Here is a 14219-nt window from a genome sequence, read left to right as displayed (position 1 = left end):
TCTTCATTCTTTCCTCGATGACAAGCTGATTAAATGTATTAAAGCTGAACCTCCATTATTACCTCTGCCTTGCATAGTTTTACAGGCTTCTGTTACATTGATGTCACTGCACATATTTGGACCATAAACTAGCCCTTCTCTATTCAGCTTTACTGCCTTTTACATTTTTTGGATTACCATTCTTTCAATTATGGAAGATCAGCATCATCTGTAGGCATTTTGGTGGTCTGTGGCTCTGGACGGTGCGCCCCCAAGCGGGGTCAGGAATAGCACCCCACTGGGGGAAGGCGGCGCTCCAGCCAGAGCCTCGGACCATGTCCCCCGTATGGATCGCAGGCTCAGGGAAGTGGGCGAGTTGTGTTTCTGGACGGTCTGGGCAGGTTCTGGCATCATGACATCACTATGGGAAAAGTCTCTTCCCCTTTGAGTGACAACCGTCTCCCAATGCATGCATGGCTCGGAGCCGGTAAATTTAGTGGTCCATGGGTCCAAAAAGGTTGGCGACCACTGAACTAGAGTGTACAAGGCAGGGTGATGTTATGTTTTCATAAAGCTATGCACAGCAACATGGTAGCCACAGAGAAGCACATTGATAATGTTCAAAATACAGTGTATAATGACAATAATTTTCTTTCAAAGCTACATTATCACAATGATTTGGGAAAAAGGAAGAACCAACGAAAGCAATATATAATAAATGTAAGCTTTAAATAAAGCAATGGTGCCCTGCTATTAGGACTGACATTGATTGTAAATCTATCATTTTGAGTTACCATGTTCATGAACGAGGATAAACCTTCCAACGGAACACTTTTGTCAAATAAACATTATACAATATTTTGGAGAGATCTCTTCTGTCTTCCTGGGAAAATCTCTGGAAATGGAAAGCCAAAATACAAAAACCCAAAGCAGAACTAAAAAAATATTAAAAATGGTGAGCAGGCAGGTTTTTTATTGCAGAAAGGAGCTGATGGCAGAAGAAGGCTGGGTGAAGATGCCGACACCAACAGCCCAAGGAGAGATGAGTTGAATACCTGTCCAATACAGGCAGGTAAGTTTGTTACATTGCAGAAGAGATATTGACTGTTCCTTCTGCTCCTGCCTGTTTCCAATTTTTTAACTTGTTCCACTTTAGGAGGGGTCAAAAAAGCTTTAGAGATACTTTAAAGTCAGCTTTATTTTTGTGTAACAATGCTCTCCTGCAGCTTGCTTATGCCCTTTGAGGGTTAAACATGAGGTGGCAGATATAACACAGAAATCATGGCACCGCAGTTTTAGACTTTTTTTTACATGTGCAGCATTTTTGGTTTGGAGTTTGCTTTTCTTTGCCCTTATAAGGCTGTAATTGTTTCAGCTTTTGAATTTATATTTAACTTTGGAGACCTCAGCTGAAATCCTCTTTCATTGCAGGATATGATTGTGGGTGTATTTTTGTATGAGGTTACATTGTGCCTGTTTTTCGGTTATATCAGCATAATTCCAAAACTTTGCTGTTATCACTTTACAACGTCGCCTTTCTAGCAGTGCCAGAGAAAACATGGCTATTCCTGGTCAGGATGAAGTACCGGTAGAAAAAAAAAAGGTTCTGTCCAAAAAAGTATGTTGCAGGTTTGAGCAAAATGACTGAATGTGTGAATGATGTGCATAGAAGTATCTCTATATTCTATTCTATATTTTTATATATTTATATGTGTATATATATATATATATATATATATATTTATATTTACCAAGTTTATATATTTGAGCTTTTACATGTTGAATTAATTTTTAAGCTGTATTTTTAAGTCTGTAAAATGTAATAAAATGATGCATGATAATGCTACTAAAAGCGTTTCTTTTAGATCTTTAGATGGACAACACTCTGTCCATGAGTTGTCACTTTGGCTTTTGATAGAGGCTATACTTTGCTATTTCAACACAATTTACAATTGAAATTTGCTAGCAAATGTTTTGAATCTTGGACCGGATCCATTGCAGGTTTGCTGGATCACCCAGCTTTACTAATAAAAGTGTATTCTCTCCAGCCTTGGAGAACATTAATAAATCAGGAGATGCTGTAATATATTTTTCTAATCTGATAGTGCTACATCCCTTTATACCTATACACTTTTTTCTTTCCAAAAATGGAAAGGGTTCTTGGGACTTTTAGAGCACCTTCATTAAGGACATCAACTGTTCATAAAAACATAATTTTTTTCAAAGCAACCTGTCCCATCAAGAATTATACTGAGGAAGCAGGTCGCTGCGAAACGCTTTCGGAACAGATGGGTGTTTAATAAATGCAATGACATTACAATTTACCAATATCAAAGCTATATTGTTTTAAAGTTGGTTTAGAATAAGTTATGTTTTTATGAACAATTGATGTCCTTATGAAGGTGCCCTAAAAGTCTCAATATTAGTGGTTTCATTTTTAAAGAAAAAAATTATACAAAGCTTATGATAATGTGCAAGCACATACAAAGTATAGCAGCATAATGGCCAAGTGTGACTGTGCCACATAGACAGTACGTTGTTATCAAAGGCACCTGAAAGACTTATTCTTTTATTTTCTCACTTACACATCTGCTAATGTATTTACTGACAATTAGCACTTTGTATGTAAGCGACAAACAGCTGTTGTAAAACATTATTTAATGAACATTACCAACATTGCACATTTATTTCACAGGTTTAAACATTAAGTAAAGCTGTTATTCTATTACAGAATTTGGCATAAAGTTAACTATAACTTGCACAGGTTGATATGCTACATGAACAACCCTATAGTTAGCCTATAGTTTATTTATTAGGTAAGTCAACAAGAATTTAATAGTTCTCTCTTGCATCCCATTGTAAATGAACCTGACCCACCCTTACTACTGCAAACATTCACCTTCATTAACTCCCAAGGCTGTATCTAGATATAAAAATACTTGGAACCCTATGTTCATGTAAGCAACTGTTTGCTTAGTTCCTCCCCATATTCTCACATTTTTCCCCCCTACCACTATGCTCAAAAGAAAGCCATATTAAAGTTTCAAACTCTTTTTGGTACTTATGGGCCTCTGTGGGTATGGGCTTCTGTCCAGAAACCATGAAGCAGTGTTAGTTTAATCACAAAGTACCAGCGTTATCACATGGGAAAGCGGGTGTGAGCTTACTCATAACCAATAGTGATAGATATTTTGCATCACTTCGAAGCTGAATTGAGCAGCAAAGCTAAATGGAGCAACTGGACAGCCAATGGAGGGGGGATATATGGAGATTAAAGGTCAATTTTAAGTTTGGCTTTGAACTTTACTACCGTAAATCAGAACTAAACTGAAAATGAAAAAATGACACTTACCCTTAATCCCGCTGGTCCTTTCTGCGATCCAGTCCTGCGTCGTCCTGGAATTCATCTTTCTCCCAGCGCTGAGGAAGCGCCAGGCGTCGTCATTTTCACTCTTCTCTGCCTTCTTCTTCCTCGGTCTTCTTGGCACATCACCCAATGTTGCACTGGGCAGGTGCAAGACTGAGTGATGTAAAGAGGAAAAAAAAGAGAGCGTATGCATGAGATCGGCATCTCTTTCCCCTTCTGCGATCTGTCTGAGATCTCGGGCATGAGCAGAAGGAGCACCCAGACCCTCATAACTGAAAATGGTGTTGCACTAAAATAATAAATAACATTTTCCTTTTACATATAAAGATTGTCTACCCTTATATAAAGCAAAAATGTTGAGTATAGGTACGCTTTAAGAAAAAAATAAAAATATTTTTCAGAAAATCTTAGTAAAAAAAAAACAAAAAACTTAAACGATATTTGTATAATCTATTGCAGACTAATTTAGCTTCCTCCTATTAGATGATTCTGTTGTACCAATCTTTTCCCTTTCCCTTTCTTTCAGTGGGCTGTGCTTCAATCCAGGGAACCAATAAGCTTTCATATTTTCAAAGGCTCCTATTCAGTTCTATTCACAAAATACTCATATTGGCAGCCATAGGTTTTTTTTTATAAACAGATCATTCAAGAGTATGAAGTGAAGCCAGAATAAAAATGAAGCCCAGCTCCAAGTTAGGCACCCTCCTCCATAGATCTGCTCTGTAATAGGGCCACACCTGTATTCTATCCACAGCTGTTATAATGTGCCAGCTGAGTGCTCTGCGTAAGTGATATCCTAACAGGTGCAATATACAATGATAGTAAAAGACTGATTCATTGTTAGCTTGTCATCAATCCACACTCAGTTTATCATCCCAGTTCTTAAAACCACATAACTGCTGCCTTGTTTTTTGCTGGTGGGATTCGGTAGTCACGGGCAGCTAAATATAGCAAACATTTGGGTCTGGAATAATGCTGAGCTTGCAGGATTTTGTCTAGAAAGAAACGTGAGTGAAAGGCAGGAAAAGGGTTTTGTGTATTTGTACATGAACAACTTTCCTATCTGCATTCATACGTAGAAGGCAAAGCTCAGCACAGGAGTTTCCCAACATTACCTCCTTCATTATGTTAGCTGTATAGGGATGTAGCACCCTTTTGGTGTTAGGTCCCTTTAAAGATAGGGGAAGAGGGTGTAAATCTAGAATTTACTACAAAACTCAGAGTTCTCATTCATCCTGGGAGTGATAGTGGACCGTCCCTTTGCCGAGAAGGAGCTTGGTTCTAGTGAGATGGGAAGCCTATTATCTAGGGAGCCAGATGTATTGTTCCGCCACCAATGGGCAGGGTTGGGGCCCATTTGGGTGGAAGCTTGAAATCAAATAAATACTTAAAGAATGGGAGTTTTGGGGGTTTCTGGGGGAGATGGGGATGTAGTCCCTGCTTGGCTGGCCTGGCTTGGCAGGGTGCCCCTTGTAGGTGTGAGAGTTTATTATTATTATTAATATTATAAATTTTATTATTATTATTAATAAACAGGATTTATATAGCGCCAACAGATTACATTAAATAGGGGTTGCAAATGAAAGACAAATACAGACAGTGACACATTAATATTATTATCATCATATTATGCAGCGCTGTACAAAGTCCATAGTCGTGTCACTAACTGTGCCTCAAAGGAGCTCACAATCTAATTTCCCTACCATAGTCATATGTGATTAATGTAGTCTAAGGTCAATTGTTAGGGAGAAGCCAATTAACCTAACTGCATGTTTTTGGGATGTGGGAGGAAACCGGAGTATCCAGAGGAAACCCAAGCAGACACGGGGAGAACCTGCAAACTCCATGCAGATAACGTCCTAGCTGGGAATCGAACCTGGGACCTAGTGCTGCAAAGGCCGGAGTGCTAACCCCTGAGCCACCATGCTGCCCCAACACATGAGGAGAAGAAGAACCTGCCCCGAAGAGCTTAAAATCTAGTAGGTGGGGGAAGTAACACACAATAGAAGGGGAGATTCCCAGCAGCTTGTAGACTAAATTGCAAAAAAAAACTAGCGTGAACACCTGCAGAAAGGAAAGCAGTAGCCATCCCCAGAGAAGCAGTTTTTTCAGACCTATGACCATAGTGACAAGTTACTAGCTTGAAATTAGGACCGTGGATACTGGACATTACAAGTTCATTACAAATGCTATCTGGACCCAGAACTGGATTTTTCTGACACTCTTCGCTCCCCTACCTTTATATTAAATTGCTGATTTTGAAAAAAGACCCTTTAGGCAAAATGTAGAGTTCAGAATACTCATTTGCACTACATCAAAACAAAGAACCTAAGAAAATCATAGCTGCTCCTGCAAGGTGAGAGCTACAAGGCATTGAAATGCAAAATATAGCATAAATAAACATTTCAATTTTAATTTAATATTTACATTTAGTATTTTTTTAAGGATGGACATTTCCTCAATACTCCGAATTTAGTGTTTACTTCTAAAACTTTTCCAAAAGTTGGATGAAGGGTAAAACTGTTGGGTTATTAAATATTTGGGTTACTGTTTCATATCAGTTTTTAAATACTGTGTGCTAGTAAAGGAGATTAGTTCTTCCATATGAAGCAACGAGGAAAGGGGGGGTAAAAAATGAAAAGGATGCCAGAGGGGAGAATCAATTAATTAATCAAGATAATACTAGATAGTGCCAAGCCCATAGGGGATTTCCCCTTCAAAGAAGAGTTTCATTGCTTCCAAAAATTTAGGCAAGGACTTTATCTCCCTCAGTCATCCATTTTTTCCATCCATGGTCCCCCTAATTAGAGGAAATACAAACTGAAGGTATATCACTACACTTACCCAATAAAAGCCTGAAGTCAATGCAGAACATAATACTTTTTGTAATATTTGGACTACCCATCCACTGTACATTTCTCTGTATTCCCTGAGTAAGCCAAATTAGGCGAAACGCATCGGGAAAGAGATTCCTCACGCTGATCTCTTCAAACCCAATGTACACGTTGTTATCATTCTGGGTTCTATATATATATATATATATGAATCTAATCTATAGATGGTTTAATAATCATTTATTAAACCATCTTCTATCCTTCTTTACTCTCAAAGATTTGTTCTTCCTTTCTGTCTGCCCTCTGCCACCTGGAAATAAAGTGAGGAGAATTTGTATCTAAGGGGACCAAGGCAAAAAAAAAAATATTTATGTTTTTTAACATTTTGTGATTATTCTTGTATATGTACATTGTATGGCTCATTATTATTATTATATTTTTATACCATTTTATGAATTACATTTAAATAAAAGGGGTGGCTTGTAACTCCTAAAACACTTCCTTTTTATTGAAAAAATAAATTAATTTTATAGAGATTTATAAAAGTGGCATGGTGCTTGTTATTCTTCCCCTGCTTCGAGAAAAAAACACTGACAATTGTTCCAAATGCTGCTTGTTGGGATTTCCCCTAATTTTCTATTCTGTCTGATACTTATCACACAGGGCGTAAGGAAATATAGTAAATGGGGATACAGGGAGCAATAAAAAGATGAGTAGTTCTAAACTTTTACAACTCTGCCAAAGCAAAAAATATTTTTTTGACTAAAGTCTGGAATTACAGCAAGCATGCAAGTGTATTTATCTGCCTAGTTTGACTCTTAAGTGCCTAAGGTGCCTGAATTTGTGATAATTAAATATGCCCAAATTAACTTTTAATAGGTGCTTGGTTTCAACTGGCCCTTTAACATAATGAATATCCAAACTGACAGACTGATAGTCAAATAACAGCTTTCTGGCTGGCAAAATGTCAGTATTTGCATAATAAAATGCACTTGAATATCATGGAGGTAAAAATGAATATACACACACCAAGGTTCTGAATATTATTACTATTGTTAAAGTTGCATTCTTTTGCTACTTGCGTGATAATAATAGGGTGTGGTCTATTGGGGTTATAAGTATTTTAATAACACAGAAAAACTAATCATATAGAATGAACACCATAAAAGATATATAAATATCATCTGATGTATTATATAATATTATACAGCTAGTATAAGGATTATATAACTTGTTCTCAATTTATGTTTAGATATGAATTTATATGATCTGAAAGGAATGTGATCACCAAACCTATGCAAGCAAATCCACACCCGGGGTGTCTTGCTACATTAGCTGTATAAAGCTTTATGGAATTTTTCATTTATCCTATAGGTTTTGTTAGGTTGGACTCAGGATGTACAATCGAATTTCTTAATTTACGTCATACATATAAGTGCTTATAAACTAATGAGACCATTTTCAGATAATCTATGTTCATTTAAAACATTCAGGATTTTTCGATTTTTGTTACATTTACTAAAACTAATTGAACATTGAATATGCACATGGGCTAGGGTATATAGAACAGACAGATCACTAATATTACATATTTAAATGAAGGTCTTTATCTTTTTTCACAAATCTAAATCAGATCTAGCACAATATAAATACAGTTTATTATTATTAATTATATTATTAAAAATAATAATAATAATATAAAAATTAATAATAATAAACTGACCTGGTAGTTTTTAGCAGTTAGTGTACTCCATCAGGCACAGATTTTTCATGTTTGCAAGCTCTACCTACCTCTATATATACATTCTTGCACCCCCATTATCTGTAGGAACATACAACCTTACTTTAAATATGGCTATAAAGACTTTGGGGTATATTTTAATATAATATAATTTAATATAATTTATTTATATATATATAATTTATTTGTATAGTAATTCGTTTGAAAAAGTGCATATTTTATATATCTTTGGGAACTGGTATACGCAAATGTTAAGTAGAGAAGGGCAAATAAACTTTAATAAACTTAAAATGCATTCTTTAAATAAAGGCTATAGTACAGATACATTAGTTTACTAATAGATTTAATTTTTAATATGTTCCCTAGATGGTGCTGTGTTCATTTTCCCCACACAAAAAAATACACTTTTATTCATTGTTAGCAAAAATGAACCCAGCACCACCTAGGGGACAAATTGAGTATAACATCCACTTATAAACCAAGGTATCTATTGACTTAAGTCTAATTAACATCTTTAAATTAATATCTTTTATATCTTTTTTATATACATTTGCCCATCTCTAATGAGCTTTTAGTACATACATACATCTACTTTTGCACAAAATGATAAAACAAGCACTTTTATTAAAACAATTGATACGCTTATAAATATACCTCTATAGAATGTTTTTTATGGTTATAGTGACATGACTATGGACTTTGCACAGTGATGTGTAATATGTTGTCACTATATAAATACTGTGTAATAATAATAATAATAAAATTGATAATGTAGACTAGTTGCTAAAACATAACCCATGTTATTTACAAAGGCACATGTATTAGTTAATCTTTTCCATGGCTGGCTCTTTAGCGGTAGTTGAGATTTGAGAGTGAGCTGTCTTGTAGCCACGTCTGGCTCTATATTACTTGCACTCTCACCTTAGAGGCCTGTACAGTCGCTCAGTAGCTTTAGTGATTGATTTGGCTGACAGTCATACGATCGATTGTTATACAGACAGCCGGCTCAGTTACTGGCAAGCAGCCTATTCAATGGAAAGACAAAGGAAGAAGAAAGGCAAAAGGCTTTTTTATGCATCCTCTGATTTCTAAAACAAAGTAATTGTTAGCTGTCAGCTATTTAGTGTTTTACTGGCATGTTTGATATGGGAGGGGGCCCTTCTACTGATGCTCGATTTTCACCTAAGACAATTAGGAAAAAAAAGAAAAAAATCTAGAGCTTTATATCAGATCATCCGGCTGTTCACACATCCCCAGTTTACAAAGCAACCATGGAAATCATACTAATGAACACATAGCTTTATGAAAAAAGAGATGTGAGCATGTACTGCACACCAAGCCTCTCCTCCCAGGTATATCAGCTGAGATTCTCTATGCTTGGTGCATGTCGGGAAGTAAGGCGAAACCTTGAGGGCTCCCATTAGCTCTGAGTCACTGGATCAGCAGAGAACAATGCCTGACAGCATTTACTGTAATCCATTGTATAAGAAAATGCTGACTACAAGCTGATCGCATTAATAAATCATTACGTAATCACTGTAGGTTAACAATATTTGATAAGACTCTGTTTACAAATCAGACAATTAAATTAAAGCTACTAGAAGTCACCATGGATTATAGGTAGGTTAGTAATACCATTAACCTGCAGCGTGTTATATAAAACCATATTAGACAGCTAGGCTGGAATTTGTTTAGATTAACCATACCTTTGGCTAATTAGAATAAATGTTGGGCTCATCGCCATCTGAGCTAGAATTTATTGAACCACTCCCTTATTCCTTGGGGAAAGAATAAAGAACATTTATTGACCATAAATTATCGGTGGATACAGACATTATATATAAATAAATTATTAATATTATTCATACTCAGCATTATCATCAGCAGCAACTACATATATACACTCCCCCTGTGGGGAATATTCCTAACTTTGGGTACGTGAGTAACAATACTGTTCTATATCCATTTATGCTTCTTTGTTTAAACATTAGCATTTTATGCATTTTTAATTACTGTCTGAATTAATTACTTTGAATTAATCACTCTGAACATACCTAGAGGTATTTTTTGACTTTAGTCATACTTACTAATTACTTAGAAATCATTGTTTAATATTTCCCGAGTATGCCTGTGTATCATGCTACGACTGTATTGAATTTATGATGTATTTATTTGGATTTATCAAAAAGTGCTTTTTTTGTTATGCCACCCCTGACCTTTTACATTTCTATACACGACAGACCGATAAGCATGCACTACTATCTATCCCTGAGGAAGCCCTTCCTGGTGAAACGCGTCGGATCACTGCGTGCCACGGCACAGCCTTTTGAACAGTTTTATGGTTATATGTAATAATTTATGACACAATCCATACTATATAGTATGTATAACTACTCTGTACTGTGAAATAGTAACAGGACAGAGACGAAAACAATATATGTGTATGTGTATTTGATGACTTTTGAACTGAATAATCAATCAATACACTTCACTTTTTGCATGAAAAACCTATGAGCCTGAAACCTCTTTCTTTCCTCTCTATTCATTTATACTTAAATACCATATATAGGTGGCTCAACATAAAAACACATTCATATAGTGAGGAGGAGTAAAGCCCTTTCTATACAAATATATAAATATGATGTATAAAATAAATATGATGTATATAAATAAAGTGGTGTTTTTGATGAAAGCCATGCTGCTGCAGTCTGAGTTAATCCCGAAACTTCACCTTTACCTTTCTGATGACAACTGCTTTCCCAATTATTGTCTTAGCATGGCATGGAAATTTCCTGAATAGAGCTACACACAAATAACAAAAAAATGACAGAAATCTCCACTCTTTCTAACATTCTTCCTTCCCTTCCTTCCTTAAGCAAAGTAAAAACAAAATGTTAGTAGGCATACTAGTTTTGCATTTAACTTTCATGCTAAATTTCAACAAACACCAATGGCAGAATGTGGCAAAAAAGATGTGAAGATTTAAAAAAATACTTCTAGTGCATGCCAGTGGTTTTATTATACATCATTTTAGGAAACTTCCCCAGAACTTTCAATATACATTGATGGTAGAATTTTTCAAAAGTAAATGAAAATGTTTCCAAGCGAATATGTTCTTGATGTTACAAGGTAATTGAATAAATAGAATAATACCAACTGTATGTGAGTATTACCCCACTAATAAAACTTCACTAATAGTGGAGACTCAGGGGGTTGATGGAGACAGGCAGAGTTTGATTTGTAGAGCAAAGTTATTATCCAAAGACATGTTCAGGCAGCTATAGGTGCATATTTTAAAAGTTGACCTAATGTGTACACTGGGATAAAAAAAAAGTTGCCTAAAAACCCTACCTTCCCATAGTAGATTTCGCTACGTTGCAGCATTTTCACATTACTTCCTGACCCTTTTACAGGTAGTCTCTGAGTTAAGGACAGCCGACATACAGAGGACTCCTAGATACGAACAGGGCTTCCCTGCTCACTCGTGTGCAGGATGGAGGCTTGATGGGGGAGCGGTTCGCAAGACTCGCAGAAGAAATCTTTTGCTAAACACAGCTGAGTGGATGATTTTAAGGACTGAGCTCTTCTGCAGCCTCTTGTAACTCTTTTATGACCAAGACAAACTCTGCAGTTGTTTATTTTTGCATATCAAAGCACATCTTGCTCCAGAAGTTAATAAATGTGTAGGCTTCATAAAGTTTTTTTTCTTTGTTTGTGAAATACTCACAGTGAGGATTTTCTACTGTAACTGACACCATGCTGCTTAATAACATGTTGAGAAAACATCTATCCTAATTGCATTTATTAAAATAATGTACTTGTAACCTAGGGACTACCTGTGTAGGAGAATGTGTGTGGTATAGATTTTAATTTTCTACTTAGTAGGATATAAGCCATTAGAGCATATACCTCACACACATACTGGTCCTTGCCATCTGATGGTTGAAACTGTATGCTGAAGCACTGCACCTGAAACCTGAGCCTTATTAATTAACTACATAGCAAAATCCAAATTTTCACCCAAAACCAGATCTACAAGTTGTTTGTGTCAGCCTGAAAACTTTGATTGTATTTACTTTTAGTTGTATAGCCTTTCAATGTAGTACCAGACCTAGCAGTCTACCATTTACCTGGCCACCTGCCTAAGCAGTTGGGCTCCATGGCATATATGCTCTTTCCATGGATGGGATGGCTGCTCCTTGAACATGAACAGACTTGTATTTGAAGCACATTTTAGTAATTTTATTCTATGGGTTCTCCACCAAAGTAAGTGGAGAAGAAGCATTGTAACATTAGAAATGTTTGCTTGTTACAGGTATAGATAACACACAGTCCTGATCTTAATGATACTTTGCAATACCTTCTTGTGCAACTAAGATCTGAAATCACCACCCACTCCCCACCGCATCCCACTTTAGAAAGAAAAGTTATGGACCTCCTATGGACAGACACTAGGTTACATTAAGAATAACCACGGACTACAGAACCTTTCCAAAGTGAGAGACCAGGCAGGGAATGTGTACATTACTTTGTACATCTCAGTATTGACACACTACCACATCTACTGTTCACACAGCCATTGTGCCATCCTGCCTTAGTCTATGTTGATAATGGCTTTTGGGTCTTACCACCAAATATTGCTAAAGTACGTACTTATAGTGGCGGTTTTAAAGGGAGTGGAGGCCTTTGTATTAATATGCTAATACAGATATACAGTATATATGCCACCAACACAAATTACAAGTCTTTAGGGTCCTTTAAACCAATCCTGTGCAAAAATTGTATAGGGTTTAACCCTATGTGTATACATAAAATAAACTAGTAAATGCATTAAAAAAAAAAAAAAAAATGAAAATGCATTTACAATAGAGCAAGATTAATGGCTTGTATACATTAAATGTATATATTTTCAATATTAAAGAAGTAGAGTCCTTTCAACCATGGTTTTCCAAAACTTTTCAGCTGTAAACTTCTATAACATTTGCTGCGTTGGTTTCTTTCGTGTTGACAAATGGTGCCGAATTTTACAGTTCAGTAATAACAAACCTCAACAAATAATTCTATAGACCGTACACACAGCTAACAAGAGCAATGGACGAAGAATCCCAAATTCTAAAAGGCACTTAGGCTGAAAGTGTAGCCAGCATTCCATCAGCCCCGCAGGGTTCTCTTTGATTTATTTCAGCAGTATGTACTCACAGTATAAAAGCTAAGAGCTGTTTATTTCTTGTACTGAACTTTATGCAGTGCTTGTGACCTGGCTGTGAGACGGGGATGGAATGGAAGGGATGGAATTCATTTGGCAAACCACACTCACAACACACTATAGAGCTATGCAATGTTCCATGAGCAGCATTTTACTGTATCATTTTACTGCCACCTGCTGGTGATATTCGTAATACAATAGGAGATAAATGGTTTTAGAATATATAAATCATCATCAATGGAATAAGACAAGCACATTGTTTATAAAAGCCAGATAAAATAATTATAGAATATGTGTAGTGTTTTATTGTATTGTATTATAAGTGGTGTGTTGTATGGATTCTGTGATAAATATCTTACACTTGATACTTTAGAAATGAATGCTAGACCTGTTACATTATAGAATACATAACACTTCCTAACAATTAAATTGTTTGGTTCACCTAAATCTGATAAATTAGCAATTGACGGGCACTGGTTGGCCAAACTATTCAGTGGCCAGCAGTGTGATCTCCATATGTCTTTCCCTGCTAACTACAAGAATAAAACTTACTGTTCTTACTAAATTTCTTAGTATAAAGATAATATAAGTTAGTAATCACCTTTTAAATGTCAGGAACCACTAAATCTTCGGACTCCTGGCCATGCATGCACAGGGAGCTGTGTGTCACTCAAAAGGGAAGAAACTTCCCCCAGAGTGACGTCATGACCTATCCAGAGACACAACTCACCCACCGCCCTAAGCCAACAATGCATACGGGAGACATGGTCCGTGGCTCTGGCCAGTGCACCCTACCAATCAGAATCCTTCCCCTGACCCCCCTGGGGGCGGCACTGGCCGGAGCCACGAACCACCGCTTGTCTTCATGCTCTCGCAGCCCAGTTGTTAGGACTGGAAGTTTCATAACCCTGTATAAATTATGGATTGATTGGGATATGGGTTACCTAACAGATAAAATAACTGACCTGTAAAACTACAGAGAATAACCCAAACTTAAATCAAATGGACATTCAGATAGGCTAAGGCTACGTACACGTGTGCAAAAATTATCGTTGGAAAAGAACGACTAACGACCAGTCGTCCGATAATCGT

Source organism: Pyxicephalus adspersus, chromosome Z, assembly GCF_032062135.1.
Source record: "Pyxicephalus adspersus chromosome Z, UCB_Pads_2.0, whole genome shotgun sequence".
Taxonomy (NCBI): Eukaryota; Metazoa; Chordata; class Amphibia; order Anura; family Pyxicephalidae; genus Pyxicephalus; species Pyxicephalus adspersus.
This window is presented reverse-complemented; position numbering follows the sequence as displayed.